Here is a 21,956-nt window from a genome sequence, read left to right as displayed (position 1 = left end):
ATACAGGAGACCGTATTGAGTGTAGAATAACGTGTGTCAAGTTGGATTTTAATCGATTTAGGTTTAGTTATGGCTTTTATGTAAATTATTATCCGATTTGAAGTAAATGTTGCTTCCAAAGATGATATGTTTGTCCGATTTTGCGCAGGTGTTCTACTTCAGCCATGAATGATGTGTGATAGGTTTGGTTTAAATTAATTAATTGATTCCCCAACGATGCTAGGTTTCATCGATCAACTGATAGAGGGTTAAGATAAATATTATATAACAGCATGGGTTCTTGGGCAAGGGGAATGGGTAAAAATCATATTTTGTATATAGGAAGCTCTCTTTTTATTTCAAATATTGAAAATTGTTTTTATTTGATTCTCTTATTGGATTTTCTTCACTTTGTTAAACACATTTCATTTCATATCCTTTTTTAACGGTTCATAATTTTTATATCTGGAAACTTCTTAGGGGTTTTTTCAAATATCTCTTGTACAACACCATTGACACATGTCCACATCGATTGACATACCATAATAACTTTGTTGGTTTTGAAAAGATTTCACCGAAATAAAAAAACGAGAAAAATAACAAAACACTTAAACCACTTCGGAGGGCCACGGATTAAAGACTAACTTAAACGGCATGGTCTCCAGCAAGCTTTATATAGCTTCTGGTAAAAAAATCCAATTGAAAACGGTGGCGCTTAATAAGATACAAAACTCAAATAATAACAACCAACAACAAGAATTTTAAAACCCGCGTTGTCAGGTGGAGAGGAAAAAAATCCTGTCCCCCAACAAAAACAAACACACACATGTCACTCACAGCATCTGTATGTTCGAGATGTTTGTTAAAATATCGAATTTGAATATTTATATTTTTTATTATTTTTTTCGAATTGATTTGATTTTATTTATATTTTTTTATAGCTTGAAATAGTGAAACAAGTATTTTGTTTTTCTCGTCGCTGGCTGTAATGTAGTTGTTCTTGTTATAGATTTGAATTTTGTTTTTAATTTCATTTCTTTCATGATTATTATGCATAAATTAAGAACAGATATCGAAATCAGTTTTGAAACTCAGTGGTAAACAAAATGAAAACTGGAGTGCCGGTAACACTGTGTGTGTGATCTATAAAATTTATAACAACATTGTTGTTTTTGTTGCATTAAAAAAATACCGGCTTGTTAAATAAATGGACCGGTGCAAATAACTTTTCGTTTTGGAGGCTTGTCATGATGATGAAGAAAAAAGAAATGAAATAAAAATTTCAATCGACGTTTTTATTATTTAGTTTTGTATACTTAGGGAATAATAATGTAACTATTTGCATATATTTACTATCCTAAAATCTAAAATTCGGGCCCTACTTCGCAAAATGTTCGAAATAAACAAGAAATTTATTTTTTCTTTATCCAGGATTTATGGTGATATTTAATAGATAAATATTATGTATACCAATTTCTTGTGTTCGGGGACCTATAGTGAAATTTGGTGGAGAATATTATTCCGTTGACAATATTCTTCAAAAACCTCGAATTCAGGGTGAATTTGGTCTTTGTTTCGAAATATCACAAAACGTAACTTCTTTTTTATATGTCAATATTTAACTTAAATGTTTTTATAATAAATATTATATATACCGATTTTTTGTGTTCGGTGACCTATAATGAAATTCGATGCAGAATATTTTATACATTAGCAATATTGTCCTAAAACTTAGTATTCAGGACGAATTTGGGCTTCCTTTCGAAATAGTTTAAAAATATCACACAACGTAATTTATTTTTATATGTCAATATTTAAATTATTTTTTATATATAAATATTATATCTACCGATTTCTTGTGTTCGGTGACCTATAATGAAATTCGATGCAGAATATTTTATCCATTAGCAATATTCTCCTAAAACCTAGTATTCATGGAGAATTTGTCCCTCTTCCTGGAAAGGTATAATAATAAGCTAATGTTATTAATGTCGATATTTAAGGTGGTATTTTATACACAAATATTATATATTCCAATTTCTCGTGTTCAGTGACCTATAGTGAAATTTGATACAGAATATTTTTTCTATTGGGACTAACCTTCTAACATCAATTATTAAGAGAGAATTCGGCCTTTATTGATATCATGATTGAACCTAACCTAAATATGTTTTTCTCTTTTTATGCAAATTTTAAAATCGATATTTCTTCGATTAATGTTGTTTATATCGATTTCTTGTGTTCGGTGACCTATAGTGAAATTTGGTGTAGAATATTTTTTCCATAAACAATATTCCCCAAAAATTTAGTATTCAGGGAGAAATTGGCTCTATTGCAGAAACGATTTGAAATTAATCTAAAAACTACTTTTTCTTTATATATCCAGATTCATGGCGATATTTTATAGATAAATATTATATATATATATATCGATTTATTGTGTTCGGTGACCTATAGTGAAATTTTATGTAGAATAATTTTTCAATTGGTGTCTATCCTCTAAAATCAAAAACAATTATAGTTTCAGCCGAAAATTGGAAATATTAAAACAAAAAAATTCTTTAAATATAACAATGTTCAGTATGATTTTTTATAACTATATATTATATATTCCGATTTATTGTGTTCGGTGACCTATAGTGAAATTTCTTGAAGAATATTTCTTTCATTAACATCAACAACGTTAAATCAAGTATAAAGCTTGAAATGTATATCAGTTGCAAAAACCTTTTACTGACTTACTATTTGGTGACTTGTGGTTAATAAAATCCGATTTTTTAGTATTTTCCAGATCAATCCCTTTTCAAAACAGCTAGAGATTTTAAATTTTATCTCCCATCCTTTATCACATATTAATTTCGACGACATATAACCCTTTAGATTTTTTATAAAATTTCATTACAATGAAACCCCCACACCTACCTATCGTATAATACGATTTTCTCTATTTTTTATATTTTTCAGTTTTGTCGTACTGTATTGAATACATGTCGCTTTATGTTTGATGTCAAAATGTGTATCATTAATATTTATGAGTATTCCCCAAACCTAATCAAATTTAATTTAATTTAAGCTAAAAAGAAATAGAAGCAGGTCTTTTTCTATAGAACAATTTTGGGAGGAAGATAGAACAGATATTTGGTATGTCTTTTTGATACCAGTTAGCTGACACGCGACTTTGTCACAGAAATATAATGAATAAATAAATGGGAAGAATATGCAAAATTAAAAAAATGGTATAGATATTTTTAGTGACAAGCAACAGCTGGCAACATAACTAGATTTGTTTTCAAAAATTGACAAAAAAAGGATTTATTTTTTTTTTTACTTTTATCCTTTTTATTTTTTGTTATCCTTTACTTTATTATAATTTTTTCAATATTCAAATTATTATTATTTTTTTCAATTCAAAATAATTGTTTCTATTAATAATTTCCAGACATGTGTATCGGCTAATTTAAATATTTTATTTTGCATATTTCAACAACAATTGTAAGCAAGTAAACAAAATTTCCATAAAAACCCGGTTATTAGATAATTTATTTGTTCTGTTGTAAACAGAATAGAAAACAACAACATAGTTTCAAAACTGGATTACAAGTCGTCAAATTGCAAACATCTGTTGCAATTTATTAAAAAAAGCAAAACAAAACATGTAAATAAATGTAAACTTAACCTAGTAACAGTCAAGTTTAATGAATTATTGTGAATGGATACGATGTCTTGGTGTAAAAATATTTTCTTATTTACCAGTATTCAGGGTAATATTTTATACATATATATTATATACAGAGATTTCTTGTGTTCGGTGACCTATAGTGAAATTTAGTGGAGAATATTTTTTCCATTGACAATATTCTCCTAAAACCTAGTATTCAGGGAGAATTTTGACCTTTCTCAGAATAGGTTTGAAAATGGCCAAAATAAAATTTCTTCTTTATATGCCAATATTCATGACGATTTTTTATAGATATATATTATATATACCGATTTCTTGTGTTCGGTAACTTATAGTGAAATTTGGTGTAGAATAATTATCTTTTTGGGTCCACACTGTTTAAACCAAATATTATGGAAGAATTCGGCCCTCTTTAGGAAATAGTTTAAAAATAAACAAAATAATATTTCTTCTTTATTTGCTAATATTCATGGCGATTTTTTATAGATATATATTATATAAACCGATTTCTTGTGTTCGGTGACCTATAGTGAAATTTGATGTAGAATATTGTTTCCATTGACAATATTCTCCTGAAGCCTAATGTTCAGGATGAAATTGACCTATATTCAGATATGTTTTAAAAATAAGCCAATATACAGTTTATTTTTTATATACCAATATATATGGTGATATTTTCTATATAAATATTATATATAACGATTTCTTGTGTTCGGTAACCTATAGTGAAATTTGATGTAGAATATTTTTTCCATTGACAATATTCTTCTAAAAGCTATTATTCAGGGAGAAATTGGCGCTCTTTCAGATATGGTTGAAAAATAAGCCAATATATACTTTATTTTTTATATAATAATATTAATGGTAATATTATATATGTAAAAATTATTTATACTGACTTCTTGTATTCGGTGACCTATAGTGAAATTTGGTGGAGAATATTATTTTCATTGGCAATATTCTCCTAAATCCCAAAATTTAGGGAGAAATTGGCCCTCTTTCAGATATGGTTCAAATATATGTCAATATATACATCATTTTGTATATACCAATATTTATGGTGATATTTTATATATAAATATTATATATACCGATTTCTTGTGTTCGTTGGCCTATATTGAAATTTGATGTAGAATATTTTTTCCATTATCGATATTCTTCTAAAACCTAGTATTCAGGAAGAAATTTGCGTTTTTGTGAAATGGTTTAAAAATAACCCAAAAACTACTTTATTTTTTATACACCAATATTTATGGTGATATTTTTTTATATAAATATTATATATACCGATTTCTTGTGTTCGGTGACTTATAGTGAAATTTGGTGGAGAATAATTTTTCCATTGGATGTATAATTCTAAAATGAAATTTTATGGGAGAATTCAACCCTATTTAAAAATATATAAAAAATCATATTAAAAATCCGCTATCATTTCACATCCATTTTCATTGCTGTCGACTAATCGAAATTCAAGCAGTCCTTCACCTTCCCAAATCTACATATATCCTTGAACTACACATTTCTTTTTCTTCTAAATAGCCGTAATGCATGAGTAGAACCAATTCGTATAGCAAATATGGAACGATTAGCAATAATCTCACCTCCCAACCATATACCTGTACAAATTAGCATTTTGTTGTTTCTTTTTTTGCTATGACAAAAAATATCCCCTTTTCCCTCTCCAACAGACCACCGACCTTTAGCAATAGCTATTCTATTGAGGCATGTAACATCATTTTGACATATATGTCCCATCAAAGTGTGGCGATGATGATGATGATTTCAGTGTGTGTGTCTTCCCCTACCAACATTTTTATTTTTTTGTTGGGTTGGCATTGTTCCAAAAACCACTTTGTTAGCCTGGTACAAAGAATGCTCTTCTCGGCGTCTGTTAATCTTCCAGCACAGCACTTGAAAAATGGGGGAAGGGAGAAAAACTAAAAATAAGGAAAGTGGCTTTTCAAAGTCCACTAGAGGTAAAATCTTGGGCTATGAATGGGGGGATGATCTGGCTGGCACACTTTAGCCATTTTTTTCTTTCATAGATGGAGGTTTTTCTTCATTCACTCAAAGTGTTTTTTCTTGTATTTTTTTTTTTTTTGAGGTAGGCTGTTAGCATTTTTGTTGTTCTTTGTCAGAACAAAAAATGGATTTCATGTCAATATTTCTTCGGTGAGAGGGGTTTCGAATTTTTATTTAGAAAAAAATCATAAAAAATATTGAATGCAAAACAAGTTTGTAGGTTATTGGGGCCCAAAAATATTATAGAGAATATTTACAGTACTATTTTGGGCTTGGGTCTGCCTATATAATTTAGAGAAAAAATCTACAAATATTTGAAACCCCTCCGAGGCATATTCAATACTATCGACAATTTTTAAATGGCCCTCAGGTCTATTCAATTCTATAGATAACTTGTCATACGCTCTCTGGGACCATAAATTGAAATAAAAATAGTCATACGCCCTCTGAGACAAAAAATAAAAAAAAATCATACGCCTCTGGGACCAAAACATAATTAAATAAATAATAGTCATAAATATTATATATACCGCTTTCTTGTGTTCGGTGGTCTATGGTGAAATTTTGTGGAGAATATTTTTTCCATTGACAATATTCTTCTAAAACCTATTATTCAAGGAAAAATGGACTCTCCATCAAAAATAGTTTGAAAATAACCTAAAATATATTTTATTTGTATATTAAAAATTTTTTAGACAATTTTATATATAATAAAATATATTTTATTTTTATATTAAAAATTTTTTTAGACAATTTTTATGAGTCCCAGGGCCTAAAAACGTTTCTAAAGGCCCCTAGAATTAGAAAAAACATAGGCCATCGCAGCTATTTATGGAAAATTTTATAACTAACTGCCCCTAAGTCTATAATTTTATACAAAAAAATCTATAGGCCTTTTTCAAAATTTCAAAAAAAATCAATTTCCCTTCTTTATAATTTATTTATTTTTCCCTTCTAATATCGTCAACCCTAACACGGTCATTGTCACTGTTATTTTTTAACACCTGGCTTATTAACATAATTCCAACCATTATAGGTAAACACACTCTCTCTCTCTCTCTCTGTGGCTCTGCTATTGCACTACTCTCCATGAACATGAATTGTGCTTGCCTACCTCAAAAACACCCGTAAACAACAACAAACCCAATTCTTATTAGAAACTTTCTTTGTTTCTACGGGGACAACATGCGAGCACACACACTCACGCACACACTATAATGTCTTCTAATAACAACAGCAACAACAACACACAACTCAAAACCATAACATGGGGTTTGTTAAAGCAACCCTTGTGTAGTTTCTTCGTTGTTGTTTACTTTGCTAGGGGTTGTTGTGAAATAAAATATTCGTGTTATAACTTTCAATTCTAAGAAAAAATAGTGCCTAACACAAAGTAATAATAAAAAGAAGAAAAATAAAAATAAGGAATTTCTTGTCTTATAACTCTCCCCTCTTTAGCATGCTGTCTTGTCTTGTGGTAATGGTGGTAATGCGGTGGTAATGCGAAACCCCCCATAAATAAAATAAACACAGAGAAACTCTCAAGACAGTTAAGTTCTCGAACTCTCTTAGGCACAAATAGTAAATTGACAACATTATAAAGACAGAGTTACACAAAAGATTTGCATGTAATTTAAAAGAAAGTAATTATTGTGCCTGCAGCCTAAAAAAAATTGCGTGGAAGTGTTTAATAAAAACAACAACAATAAAATAATCAATTAACATAAATGTATGCTCTCTTCTCTTTCATAGTAAGTCTTCATTTATTTACCGTGCATTACTGTAGTAACGATAACAATAACAGTTGCAAAAAGGTCCCCTTACTAATAACTCTCAAAGCCAAACTGTCAGTATCTCTTCCTTTAATTTGCATAATAACATTTCTCTCTTTTTCCCGGCATGCCTTCATACCTGCCTGCGTTATTGTTTTGTTAACAGCATTGAACAGTATAAATATATGCTCCCTTCTCTTTTATAGTAAGTCTTCATATAATTACTGTGCATTGCTGTAGTAACTACAACAACAAAGAACAGTTGCAAAAAGGTCCCCATTACTAATAACTCTCAAAGCCAAACTCTCAGTATCTCTTCCTTTAATTTGCATAATAACATTTCTCTCTTTTTCCCGGCATGCCTTCATTCCTGCGTGCATGTTTTATTAACTGCAATGAACAGTAGCAAATATCACCCCAACACAACAACAACTCTCCAAGCCACAGTCATTGTCTCTCTGCCTTTATTCCATAAAGAACCGCAAATGTACGGCATATAAACAAAAGCAAGCCTGCAGGAAAGGACATGCATATCAAATAAACCAAGCACAAATGTTTGCCTGTTTATCACTCTGTCCATCACATTAACTGACATGCTCAATCTCACGCACACACACTCTTCATATTCCCTGTGTGTTACGGTGCTACTCTATTACTGTTTGCTAGACATTTCCCCAACATACACTCTCTCGCTCTCTTCGTGTATCCCCTGTACGTTACGGTGATACTCTAGTTACTGTATTACTGTTTGGTAGACATTTCCCCCACTCCATAATAACAGCTCTCTGACTCACGTAATGTTAACTCTCATAACATCTCATAGAAAACAAATAACACAAAGGGAGTAAGCAAGCAAAGGACATGCTTGCTTTTGTGCAAAAGCAAACAACAAAGAAATGTTTGCCTGCTGTTGTGTGAATAGAGTTTTGTGGTCAATTTAGTTCAAAATATAGACTCCTTCGGTAATGTTAAATCGTGTGTCCGTGCGCGCATCTGTTTAGAAATACATTAGATTGTCAACTTTTGTTGTCTCCTATTATTGTTGTTATTTATTATTGTTTGTGTGACAAATCAAAGTTCAATGACGTTTCCTTTGTGTGTGTGAGAGTGTTTGTGCAAAATGCCTCGAAAATAAATAGCAACAATTTGTAAGAAAAAGAAAAATTAAAAGAATAGTTTGTAATAATAAATAATTTATAAAAATTTACAAAAAAAAAAAAAAAAACAAAACAAAAAAACTAGAAAAGAAAATAACAACAGAAAGTGAGAACATGTTTTTTTGTTTGTTTTTGGCTGATCTTGAACTGTCACCCCCTCTGTTTTGTTGGATTACTCAGCTGATGTGTGATGTGTTGTGTTGCTGTTTTTTTTTTTTGGGGTCTAGGCTAGAGTGAATTTACATAAAAATACAACAAATAAATGAATATCAATTTTTTGGAATATTCTTATTGAAAAGATATGTGGAAAAATTCATAAATATTGAATTATGTGTCATATATTGTTTTTGTTTGTTTTGCATGGGGTTGACCTGAAAAGTCATGGTCCTTTGCCTTTAGGGAAATGTAGCGCCATTTGTCCGGCGTTGTTGTTTATTGTGAGTGATTTAAAAAAAGTGATAAAAGTGTGAGTGATAAAAGAAATAAGAATAACAGTAAAAATAATAAAAATAAATTATAATACAAATTAAAATTGTAAGAATTTGTTCGTAATAATAAAAAAATGTCCCTGAAAAAAAATTACAAAAAAATCATAATAATAAAAAAGTGTTCATTATATTATAAGAACTGTTCATAAAAAAATCAAATAAATATTATAAAAAATGTTCCATAATATGAAATTATTTCATAAATAACTAAAAAATGTTCACAATAATAAGAATTTATTGCCTAATAATAAAAATTATTAAAGATAGTGATACAAAATAATGAAAATAATATTAAGAAATATATCGGATTATTACAAAATGATTTTAAACGATTATAATAATAAAAAATATACATTACAATAAAAACATGTTCATAATAAAAAAATATTTTTTCATAATAATAAGAAAGGTGTTCCTAAAAATGCGTAACAATAAAAAATTACTCAAAATAAATGAAATCATTTTTAAAATATAGTTTGTAGACCTTTCCTAGTCGAAAATTTGTCTAAAAAATTTATTCTGATCAAGAATATATGTATTTTATAGGGTCGCAGGAGAATATTTCGATGTGTTGCAAACGGAATGGCAAATGTATGGTTGACGGCATGTAAAATAACAAAGATCGGGGACTAAAGAGTAAGGTATTGAGAATGATCAAATTACACAGCACGAATCAGTAACATCATGGTCCCATTTACTGGTAAAGGCCCTGATATTACAATGACCGGTAATGACTCCTATCATTACTCCAATTTCAGCTTTGCTCAGGTTCAAACAGTGAGTTTGTTCTCTTGGTTGACAGATTCGGCCCGATAGATCTTGACACATTGTACCTAGGTTCGTTGGGTTCATTGTTCATTGGCTCGTTCGTCGAAGAACGCCTCAAAGTTCCAATTGACTTAAAAAATAACTAGGTGAAAGAAGAAACGGACCTAGCACCAATCGTTCCTTTGGTGATAAAGGACCTTTAAACTAGTTCGTTCAGGTTGGTTATTAAAAAACAGAACAATATAACAATGACAAATTTCAGAGAGCCTTGCGTAGGGAGTTAGGTAATTCCGAATGACTGTTATTTCATAATTTTTGTTAAGAATGACCAAATCGCACAGAACGGAATGAACCAGAGAAACGATTGAATCAACATCAACTAGGTGAAAATAATCAAAAATGAACGACTGTGTCAAAAGAAACTAGATGAACAAAATAATCTGACCTAGTACCGATCGTTCGTTTTGTAGAATCGATTATTTGAAATAGTTAGTGCAAGACCACGAAAGAACACACAAGGCACTAGTGTTGGACAATCTAAATAACGGAGCGGATCGATCTTTCTCGTTCCCTTTTTAGAAGGAAACTAGTTCCTTTGTTCTATATACATCCGACTCCTAGATAGTTCATTTGAATCTTTTACGTTTGTGATATTTTTTGATTATCGAATGAGTCCGTACATATTTTTCCATTTCAAAATTGCTAAGATGGGAGATTTTTAAATCATTTCCAGTTGAACTATTTATGATGCCCTTACATAATTTATAATATTTTATTTCATAAAAATAAAGTTTTTCAAGATCTCTAAGGGTCAATCAACATCAAAGAAATTCTTAATGAATTTATTTTTCTTGGTACTCAATTTTGATTTGTATACTTTGCCTATGAAAAAAATTCCAATATATTTTATGTTTTGTTTTTCAATCATTAAAATCAACAACAATCCACTTCCATTTAAATCATTAATAAGTTGTTGGGTTTTCCAGCAAAACTTTTTGGCGAAAAATAGAAATATCAAGCATTGAGTTTATGGACATAAATAAAATAATTTTTTATTAATACGTCAGCAATTATTTATAAACATACATATGCCTACTAGAATTCTGATCTCTGAAAAGAAATGAAGACGTTAAAGTAGGAAAAAATTTACAGAAAAAAACATTCACTTCAAAAATTATGGAATTTTGTGTTGCCATGAAGAGAACACAATTTTAATAAGTTGTCGAAGATGAAAATCTGAATTTTTCCAGTTGTAATAATTAGTATTTAAATAGTATGTAAAATTGCAATTAAGTTCGATCTTGATAAAAAAGAAAATTAAAATACATTGAATAGAGTTCGATCATTCGGAGTGTTTTAAGATAAGAGTCTAAAATGCCGCATGCAATGCATATAAGACAGATATATTGTTCAGATTTTATGGAGCACACGTTGGAAAATTTTTCACAGATCAAATTTTATTATTCGAACAAATAGTTTATTGAGAAATATTTTGGGTGTTAGGCTAAGCAAGAGTAGTTTAAGTAGTACCTAAGGATAAATATTTTACAATAAAATCAGCGGCTTATAACCACAGAAGAGCTGCGACTGTCTGTATATTTTGCAATAACTTTTTCCCTGTAGCCATTTAATTCTACAAGTTTGTCTGGTCAATTCTTTCCTTATCATTGTGACCCCTAATCTAAGTTAGGCAACCCGAGGACATCTCTAATCTATTGTTTATGACCCATAGAGATCTCTAATCTACTCTAATTTACTTTGGGTAACCCATAATGACCTCTAATCTGTTGTAGGTGACCAATAACAACATCTAATCTTCTCTAGGTGACCCATAGGCACCTCTAGTGTTCTACACATAAGGGCCTCTATTCAAATGTAGGTAACCCATAGGGACATCAAATCTATTGTTTATGACACATATTCCAAAGTATCTATCAAAGTTTTACTCAATGATTAAATATTTACCTTCAAGTTGTATCGCATAGAAGCATAAGAAAGGAATACAGCCGCGCATTCTCAACGAAGATAGAATTCTATATATCGTAACCAGTAACAAGTAAGGAACACAGCCAAACATGCTCTTAGGCGCCCACTGTATCATGATGAGGAGCAACAAAGGAATACTGAAGAGCATGCTCAAGAAAGCCAGTTCTCCCAGTTTACATTGCATATACTAATAAGGACTCAATTCGGCCGATACTCATATATCAAGAATGCGTTCAACTTTTGTTTATGACACATAGAGACCTCTAATTTACTGCATGTGAACCAGAGGAACCACCACTCCACTGTTGGCAACCCATAGGATAAATATTTCACAATAAAATCAGTGCATTAAAGCCATAGAAGAGCTGCGACTATCTGTATATTTTATAATGAATTTTTCCCTGTAATGATTAAATTCTACAAGTTTATCTGCCCTTTTCCTTCCTCTCCTTAGTGAATTCCTTGCAACTTCTCTGGGATTAATATTACTTTCCACTTTTTTATTCTTATTTATTCTAATTTTCGTGTTGCTTAGCAATATATTATTTTTTATTGGCTTTATGCTCACTTTCTCTCACTCCCTCTATTTCTGCAGCTCTAATTGAATTCACAACAATGAATTTGAAAAAAAAAATCCTTGTAATCATGCATCATCATCCTCACCATTATTATCCTTGTTACAAGGATGACACACATTTTTTGCCCAGCAAAAAAAACTATTCGTGACTGTTAGGAATTGCCGACAAGTACTTAGCCGTAAGGATATCAAGTTTTTATGAATGAAATATGAGTGTCATGAAGGCGGCCGTAGCTTTCATCGAGGAAGAAGGATGTGAGAACTTCAACAACTTGTTTTGTAATTTTTTTTATTAACTTGTCAGAGTGAAATTGTTTTGTTTTCCACGATGTATTTGTTATCCTCCCTTTAAATTTATTATAGAGATGATGTCATTACACTCTCTCTTATTGGAACATTGTAGTTAAAAATATAATAACAAGACCAAGAGGATGTAGATGTTATTCGAAACTATGACATCTTAACCCAAACTACAGCTAGACGAGAGGTGTGTTCTTCAGATTTAATAAAAATTAAAAAAAATTGAATTTGAGAAAATTTTTGGGACAACAAAATGGTTTAGAATTAATTTCATAAGAGTAAAAGTGTGGTTAAGTTATGATGGAACGAATTTTCAACAGAATTTTATTCCGATACTTATACATCAAGATTGCGTTAAACAGCCTACGATGCATTGATACCATTCAGACTTTAGATAAAATCTTCAATATTCCAAAGTATATATTAAATATTATTAAAGACTGCCTCAAGGTTTGAATATTTACCTTCGAGTTGTATCGCAGAGAAGATCAAGAAAGGAATACAGCGGCGCATTCTCAACGAAGACAGAATTCTATATGTATATCATAACCAGGAACAACTAAGGAACACTGTCGAACATGCTATTAGGCGCCAGAACCCACTATATCATAAAGAGGAACAACAGAGGAATACTGAAGAGCATGCTCAAAGATGCCATGACCCACTATATCAAGAGGAGAAAGAACATAGGAATACTGCAGAGCATGCTCATAGACGCCAGTTCACATCAATGTTAGAATATTTACCTTCGAATTGTATCGCAGAGAAAGGCAAGAAAGGAATACAGCCGCACATTCTCAACGAAGGCAGGATTCTATATATCATATACTGGAACGGTTAAGGAACACTATCGAACATGCTATTAACGAGCCAGGATCCACTGTATCATGATGATGAGCAACAAAGGAATACTGAAGAGCATGCTGAAAGACGCCAGGACTCTCTATATTTTTATGAGCAACAGAAGAATACTGCAGAGCATGCTCATAGACACCAGTTCTCCACATTCCATGTACGAAAATATGGACTCAATTCGGCCGATATATCAAGAATGCAATGGATTGATACTATTGAGACTTCAGATAACATCTTCAATATTCAAAAGTATCTATGATAGATTACTTACCTTCGATTTGTATCGCAGAGAAGAGCAAGAAAGGAATACAGCCGCGCATTCTCAACGAAGACAGAATTCCATATATTGTAACCAGGAAAACTGTAGGACATGCTACTAGGCGCCTGGCGCCCACTGTATCATGATCGCATTTTCAACGAAGACTCAATTCTATATATTGTAAGGACTCAATTCGTCTGATACTCATATATCAAGAAGGCGTTCAACAGTATCGCCGAGAAGAGCAAGAAAGGAATACAGCCCCACATTCTCAACGAAGATAAATTCTATATATCGTAACCAGGAACTGCTATGGAACACTGTCGAACATGCAACAAAGCGCCAGGAGCCCACTGTATCATGACCGCAATGACAATGGATTGATACGATGCTTTAGATAAAATCTTCAATAAGATTACCTCAATGATAGAATATTTACCTTCAAATTGTATCGCAGAGATGAGCAAGACAGGAATACAGCCGCCCAATCTCCACAAAGAGAGATTTTTTTATATCGTAGCCGGGAACAACTAAGGAACATTGTCGAACATGCTATTAGGCGCTAGGCGTCCACTGTATCATGAGCGCATTCTCAACGAAGACAGAATCCTATAAATGGTAACCAGGAACAACAAAGGAACACTGTCGAACATGCTATTAGTCGCCAGGACCCATTGTATCATGACGAGGAACAACAAAGAAATACTGCAGAGCATGCTCAAAGACGCCAGGACCCACTGTATCATGATGAGGAGCAATAGAGAAATATTGTAGAGCAGATTTTGTCCGCTCATGCATAATTTTGAAAGTATTTATACCGCATCGGTATATGAAGTTCTCTACATTCCATATACGAAGAAGGATAGGTTCCTGATCACACCAATGATATGTTTTTAGCTGCGTTTGGTGGAACAGATAGTTGGAAGCAAAAAAATTGCCACAAACGAACGATGGGAACCTGAGAAGCAATAGCCGATAACAAATAGCTGATAATCAAAAATTGGAAGCAAAAAAATTGCCACAAACGAACGATGGGAACCTGAGAAGCAATAACCGATAACAAATAGCTGATAATCAAAAATTAAGGACTCTTCAATCATTAGCAGACTAAAAGCCTCTAATAATTAAGCAAATGTTTAAAACTGGGAGTTGGTTTACAGTATTTCCCCAATACAGTAATTTCCCAAAGCTCCACACCACTGTTCTGCCTGCCATCATTTTAAGTTTTTCTTTTTTTGTAACCAGCATATTAATACGAAATGGAACACCGTAAATTCATTGTGAAATTGTTAATTCAATTTTATTTATACTTGGCAAATAACCCAAAAGATAAAATTTTGACATTACAAGGAAAGGTACATCCAACGAAAATTGCGGAGTTTTTTGTTTGCCAAAGGTTTTATGGTTTTTTGGGAACGGATGTTCCTTCTCTGTATTGGGTAAACATGCCGAAAAAAATATTCTTTTTTATGTTATCATTAAATACATATTTACAAAAAAAAATTGTATTTTGCCACAAAATATTAAATAAATATGGGTTCGGTGATTAAATCAAGGCAGAGAGAGAGGTTGGCCAGAGATAAAAATGTTGTTTCTTAAGAATTGTTAAAAATTCTAAATGTTTGAAAGCAGAGGGTCTAACATGTTCGAATGAAAGGCCAATCATTATTCAAAATTTGTCAGAAATTTTGAAATCTCTCGGACTGACAATTGCGAAATTTTCCAAAAATGACAAATGAACACCGAAATCGGAACATATCTTAAGGTTGAGGGGGATGTGTGAAATGAACTGATAAATGTAAAACCATTAGCAAAATATTCAACACAGACAATTTGTCTATGTCTGGATTTTTTCGAACACTATTTCCATAAATAGTTTATGAAGGAAATTTCGTGTGCGTGTGTTTTAGGTCATAATTTAATTTGAAACATATCGTTTTTTTTTAATTTAGAACATCTTATCACGAATACCTACCTCACTAAAAAATTTCAAATCCCTAGTGACTCATTTGTGGACAATCAAAAGAATTATTTTTTCCAACAACATTTTTTTTAAATAAATTATTTTACACGAGACAAACTCAGGCACACGCTCATACACCTTTGGCGGAACAAATTGAATCATACCTCCCCCACCACCTTTCATAAATAGAATACGATTGTTTATCATTTCAAATAATTTTTGATAACAGAATTCCGAATGACATCTTGAATCTGTCACGGTCTGACGGAGTGGACACATCAAAGAGATTATTATAAACATTATAGTTTATTATCAAATGAGGTCCAAATCGACATCCCTCTACAGTCATGGGCATAATTATTTTCAGCAAATACAAATTTCACAAGGACAGGACCCACTATATTATAAGGAGGAACAATAGAGGAATACTGCAGAGCATGCTCAAAGACGCCAGTTCACCACATTGCATATACGAAGAATAAGAACTCAATTCATCCGATACTCATATATCAAGAATGCATGTTCAACAGCCTACGCTGGATAGATACCATTGAGACTTCAGATAACATCTTCAATATTCCAAAGTATCTATTGAATATTATTACAGATTACCTCAATGTCAGAATATTTACGTTCGAATTGTATCGCAGAGAAGAGCAAGAAAGGAATACAGCCGCACATTCTCAACGAAGACAAAATTCTATATATCGTAACCAAGAACAGCTAAGGAAAGCTATCGAACGAGCCAGGACCCACTGTATCATGATGATGAGCAACAGAGGAATGCACAAAATGACAAACGAATGAACCTGGAATGCAATAGCCGATAACACAGGCAGCTCTGAACGCAATGTTGAACTTAAAGCCTCTGGGCCTCAGCATTAAGTGTGGATTCGAAAAATTGCAAAAAATTTTGACAAAAGTTCTATCGCCTAAAGCAAGGTTTTTAAAGCTTCTATCGCCTAAAACAAGACTTATATCCCCTAAGAAAAAGGCATTTTAGTTTTTTGTAGTCTAAAAAGGCATTTTAAAGGCTTCTATAGCCTAAAAAAGACATTTAAAGGCCTTTAAAGGCTTCTATCGCCTAAAAAAGGCTATTTAAGGTCTGTTTAGCTCAGAGGGGCTCCGCCGAAGGGAGTCAGTACGCCGAATGCGTGGAGCAGTGGACCGTAGGGGAGGGGGTGTATAAATAGCGCAGTGTGCCGGAAAGTAAAAGAATTAAGAGAAAAACACAATAGTTTTCTTAATATAGTAATTCAATGGTTTATTGATTGTTTGGTTGTTAGTAACGAAATTACCTTTCTACGCACAACGATATGTGCTCGCAACGATATGCGATGTGTGCAAACGATCTTGCGTGGTTGTCTGTCCGAAAGACAGTTTGATACTCCTTGATGCTTGAAGGAGGCGGCAAAACAAGTGACATGTAATTATTCGTTAAAATGTCAAACGCGCTAACCCAAGGTTGCAATAAACCGTAGCGCATACATTTTAACGAATAATTAAAGACCAAAAGAGGGGGGTCAATAAAAAGTAGTTTTTATACAATTCTAAATTAAACATTCCGGCCCCCTTGAAACATCAAGGTATGTTTTAAAACAATACAAATAATAATATGGTAAGATAGGAGGTACAATTCAAGATATAATTTTAAGTAAAGGTACCATATATGTATAGTGCAGTGTGAGTATTTTGATACGAACAAAAAATAGGGAATCTGCAGTAACAGATTTGGGTTCCAACACCGCTACAACGATAATTGATAATATAAGGCCGCAGATGGATCTGCAGTAACAGATTCGGACCTTACGTAAGCAATATTTATGAAGTAATTTATTATAAGCCGCAGATGAACCTGCAGTTACAGATTCGGGCTTCAATCGAGTTTTTATTAATGCACGACATTTAATAGTATGAAGTCCCAAATGAATCTGCAGTTACAGATTCGGACTTCAATCGAGCTATTATTTACCCGAAACGATATTCGGGGGCTGAGCCAAATAGGACGCATTAGCATTTGTCGCGATACCGACTTTTTCTGAAGGTCGCTTTGCAACATTATTTTCCAATAAATTGTTATTAATAAATGTTATCAAATTTTTCTTAGACATATTTTTGAAATTTAAGTTGTAATTAGATTTAGTATTACCCAGATTTTTAGATTTATTTTCGTCTCCAAGCGATGTGGAGGATATAAATTTCAAGGGACGAAAGACTGGAGCAGAAGCTGACAACAACGGTTTTGTAGAGCTTGACGAAACTGCTGGAATCTCAACCGGAGTCGAATTTTTCGGTTTTGTTGACTCGCGATGTAACAAAGTGTGGTGACTTTGACCACATTTCGAGCAATTACTCTTACTAGTACAATCTACTAGTTTGTGTCCCTTTGACAAGCAATTAATGCAACGATCCTGGCGCTTTACAAATGCAAATCGATTTGCTGGGGATAATTCCTTGAATTTATGGCACAAATGAAGGCGACGGTGTTTCTCACGACATAGAGAACACGATTTTCTAACTGAAGGGGAAGATGAATGTTCCGAAACGGATTTTCTAGCAGCATTTAGCGAAGTTGGTATTTTCAAAGGAATAGAGGATTTCCCGTAACTTTCTAAACACACGAGCGTGTTTATCCTTTCTGAAAGGAAGGTATCTAAATCTTTCCACGATGAAAGAGCTGACTTATTTGTGACACTTCCTTCCCATAGAGCCAGAGTTATTTTAGGCAACCTTTGTTGACAAACGAATACGAGTATTGGATCCCATTGATCCGTTGGCACATTGTATGTCAACATTGACGATATGCAGCTGTTAATGCCGCGTCGAATCTCTTTCAAGCCAGAGATAGTTTCTTTGTGGAGAAATGGGGTATTGAACAGCGACGACAATTGGCGATTTACGAAAATTCGAACATTTTCGTATTCGTGGTTTAGAGCTTTCCATGCGAGAGCGAAACCGTGATTGGTAAGTGGAAATTTCGAAACTATTTCCCGAGCTTCACCACTTGTCTTATGTCGCAAATAGAACAAGCGTTCAACATCAGACAATCTAGTATTTTTAATAAAGATGGCGCTAAACAAATCCCGAAAGGAAGGCCAAGCAGAAAAATCCCCGTCGAAAACATCAATATCTATTGGGGGCAATTGCATATTATGAACGATATCACAAGCGGAAGTAATGTTTTCCTGCGAATCAGGAATCGACAAAGATTGAGCCGATTGCTCGTTAATTTTATCCACCGTTTTACTATTGAAATTCTCTAAAGAACGAAATTTTGAAATGCGTCTATTTAATATTGTCATTGTATCCGAAAACATTTTTAGAGAATCATTATATTTACTATCTGCCAAATTTAGACAATCTTTTGTAACATTTTCCGATTTTTTTAAGTGTTGCAACAACTTATGGGCCGATTGCCATAATTTTTCTAGCTTGCTCTTCCTTTCCTCTAACCCAATAATATTTAAATCTTCTGATTTTGTGGCACCGACTTGTGCACCAAATTCTACGAGTGCGTCAGAAGCACTTATGAAGTTTAATAGAGGAGCGAAGGCCATGCTTATAATGAAAAGAGACAAATAATTTGCCGAAAAATTCAAAAATATGACTGGCAATAGAGTGTGTTAAATATTTATTTTGCAACACACCTATTACGAACAATCTAGCTAACCAATAATACCGACCAAGGTAGTGTAGCTACTCAACCTAAACGGACACGATAGAAAAAGGAATAAACAAAAAGTATTCCTACCAAAAAAACAACCAACGTAAGGTGAGTACTCGACCTATGCGGACATAACAGAAAGCAGAATAACAAAAAATATTCTTCTTTCGTTTGTTATGTTAGTTCACTGATCTAACAAAGCACAAACAACAAGTGCTGATCAGAGAATAACAACAAAGCTAGAAGTGATGTAGGTGGACGGTCAAACAGTGTTGTTGTTGATAGCGACAAACAACAAGAAATCGTTCTGTTGTTACAGCGAGAAAAGAAATAAATGTAACAACAATAATATGCAATATTATTGATGACAAACAAAACAAACGAAATAATATTGCAATTTTTGTTTTATGTAGTAAAAGAAAGGAGAAAAGTAACTCTTCAACAACAACAATATTTGAAGGGAGAATTAACGAAACAAAATATTGAGGGTTTTGTTGTTTTAAGAAACCAAACAAACAAAGAATGTCAAAGAATTTTGCGACAATGATATTTTTGATTTTTGTTTTGGTTATGATGCTGCCGAATGCAAGCATCCAAGTTAGAAGCCAACGATAGGCGCGAAAAAAACGAAAGGGGTGATGCGATGTTGCAAAACGACCTTTGAACAAAACCGATTGTTTTGTTATGGTCGCGACAATTTACTTCGCGGGCTCACAAACACTGCACTATACGTACCTTTGACAAATTGTGGACTGTATAATATGTTGGGATGAATGTTTCAAAATCCAGTAGGATATCCAATTCGATAGTTCAATCTGGCTCGAATTGACCAAATGTTTAGCTCAGAGGGGCTCCGCCGAAGGGAGTCAGTACGCCGAATGCGTGGAGCAGTGGACCGTAGGGGAGGGGGTGTATAAATAGCGCAGTGTGCCGGAAAGTAAAAGAATTAAGAGAAAAACACAATAGTTTTCTTAATATAGTAATTCAATGGTTTATTGATTGTTTGGTTGTTAGTAACGAAATTACCTTTCTACGCACAACGATATGTGCTCGCAACGATATGCGATGTGTGCAAACGATCTTGCGTGGTTGTCTGTCCGAAAGACAGTTTGATACTCCTTGATGCTTGAAGGAGGCGGCAAAACAAGTGACATGTAATTATTCGTTAAAATGTCAAACGCGCTAACCCAAGGTTGCAATAAACCGTAGCGCATACATTTTAACGAATTAAAAAGTAGTTTTTATACAATTCTAAATTAAACAAGGTCTTTAAAGGCTTCTATCGCCTAAAAAGGCATTTTAAGGCCTTTAAAGGTTTCTATCGCCTAAAATAGGCATTTGAAGACCTTTAGAAGCTTCTGATGCCTAAAAAAGAAATTTTAAAGGCCTTAAAGGCTTCTATCGCCTAAAACAAGGTCTTTAAAAGCTTCTATCACCTAAAAAAGGCATTTTAAGGCCTTTAAAGGTTCTATCGCCTAAAAGAGGTATTTTGAAGCCTTTAAAGGCTTCTATCGCCTAAAAAAGCGACTTCTCTATTAAAGTTTATATAAAAAATAAGGCAATAATTTTGTGAGTATTGGGCGCCATTCTCTTCGTCAAACTATCATTTTTTTCGAAAATATATTCTATTCGGAATCATTTATATTTTCAATTTTTCCAATATTTTTCTCGGAAACTAGAAAATAATTTTTTTTTTTTTTTTATAAATTTTGAAAAAAAAAAATCTTAAAAAAAATGGGAAAATTTTTTCGTCAACATTATTTTCAATAGTTTTAAAAATCAAAAATGTATTGCCTCAATTTTTTTAAATTATTTTATAATTTTTTTCTTGTTTCATATAAAATTTGTCTACAATTTCTATGATGATCGCCATCATAACAGGTCTCTGTTTTCTTTTCATTACTTTTCCCTAATTTGCCTTCACATCTTCATTAGCTGTCGGAACCCAGTGCCCTATAATGTCTGGATAAAAATAACTCGTGTACACGGTTTTGTTTTTTCATGTGCAGTTTTGTTTATTTTTTGTAAAACTTGCGGCTTCTTTTTTCTTCTTGTTACCACTAGCAGTACAACTTGTTGTTATTGTTTATTTGTTTTTTTTTCTATTTTATTTACATGATCTGTGTTATTTATAAACTTAGGAAAATGAAGAAGATGAAACAAAAAAATTAGCCTAGAGTACTATAAAATGCTATTAAAGTTTACAAAAAAATGTCTATTTAAATGTTTCGATGTGTGTGTGTCAGCATAAAACGTTTTATTTAATTTTTTTCGGCTATTTGTTTGGGGGAGCCCACACAAAATAAAAATCAAACAAAAAAATATGTGAATGCAGCCACAGGTTGCTGCGGATTATTTAGGTCATATGGAATAAACTGAGGTTTGCATTGGGGTCATATTGGGGTTAGGAATTTTTCTGGAGGATTTTAATTTTTTTTTCCGGTTAAAAAAATTGCAGCATTTTTTTAATTTTATTTTTTTAAAATT

This window comes from Musca vetustissima, unplaced genomic scaffold (genome assembly GCF_032173495.1).
Source record: "Musca vetustissima isolate MV318-11 ecotype Yass unplaced genomic scaffold, APGP_CSIRO_Mvet_v1 utg3750, whole genome shotgun sequence".
Lineage (NCBI taxonomy): Eukaryota > Metazoa > Arthropoda > Insecta > Diptera > Muscidae > Musca > Musca vetustissima.
Note: the sequence above shows the minus strand (reverse complement) of the source record.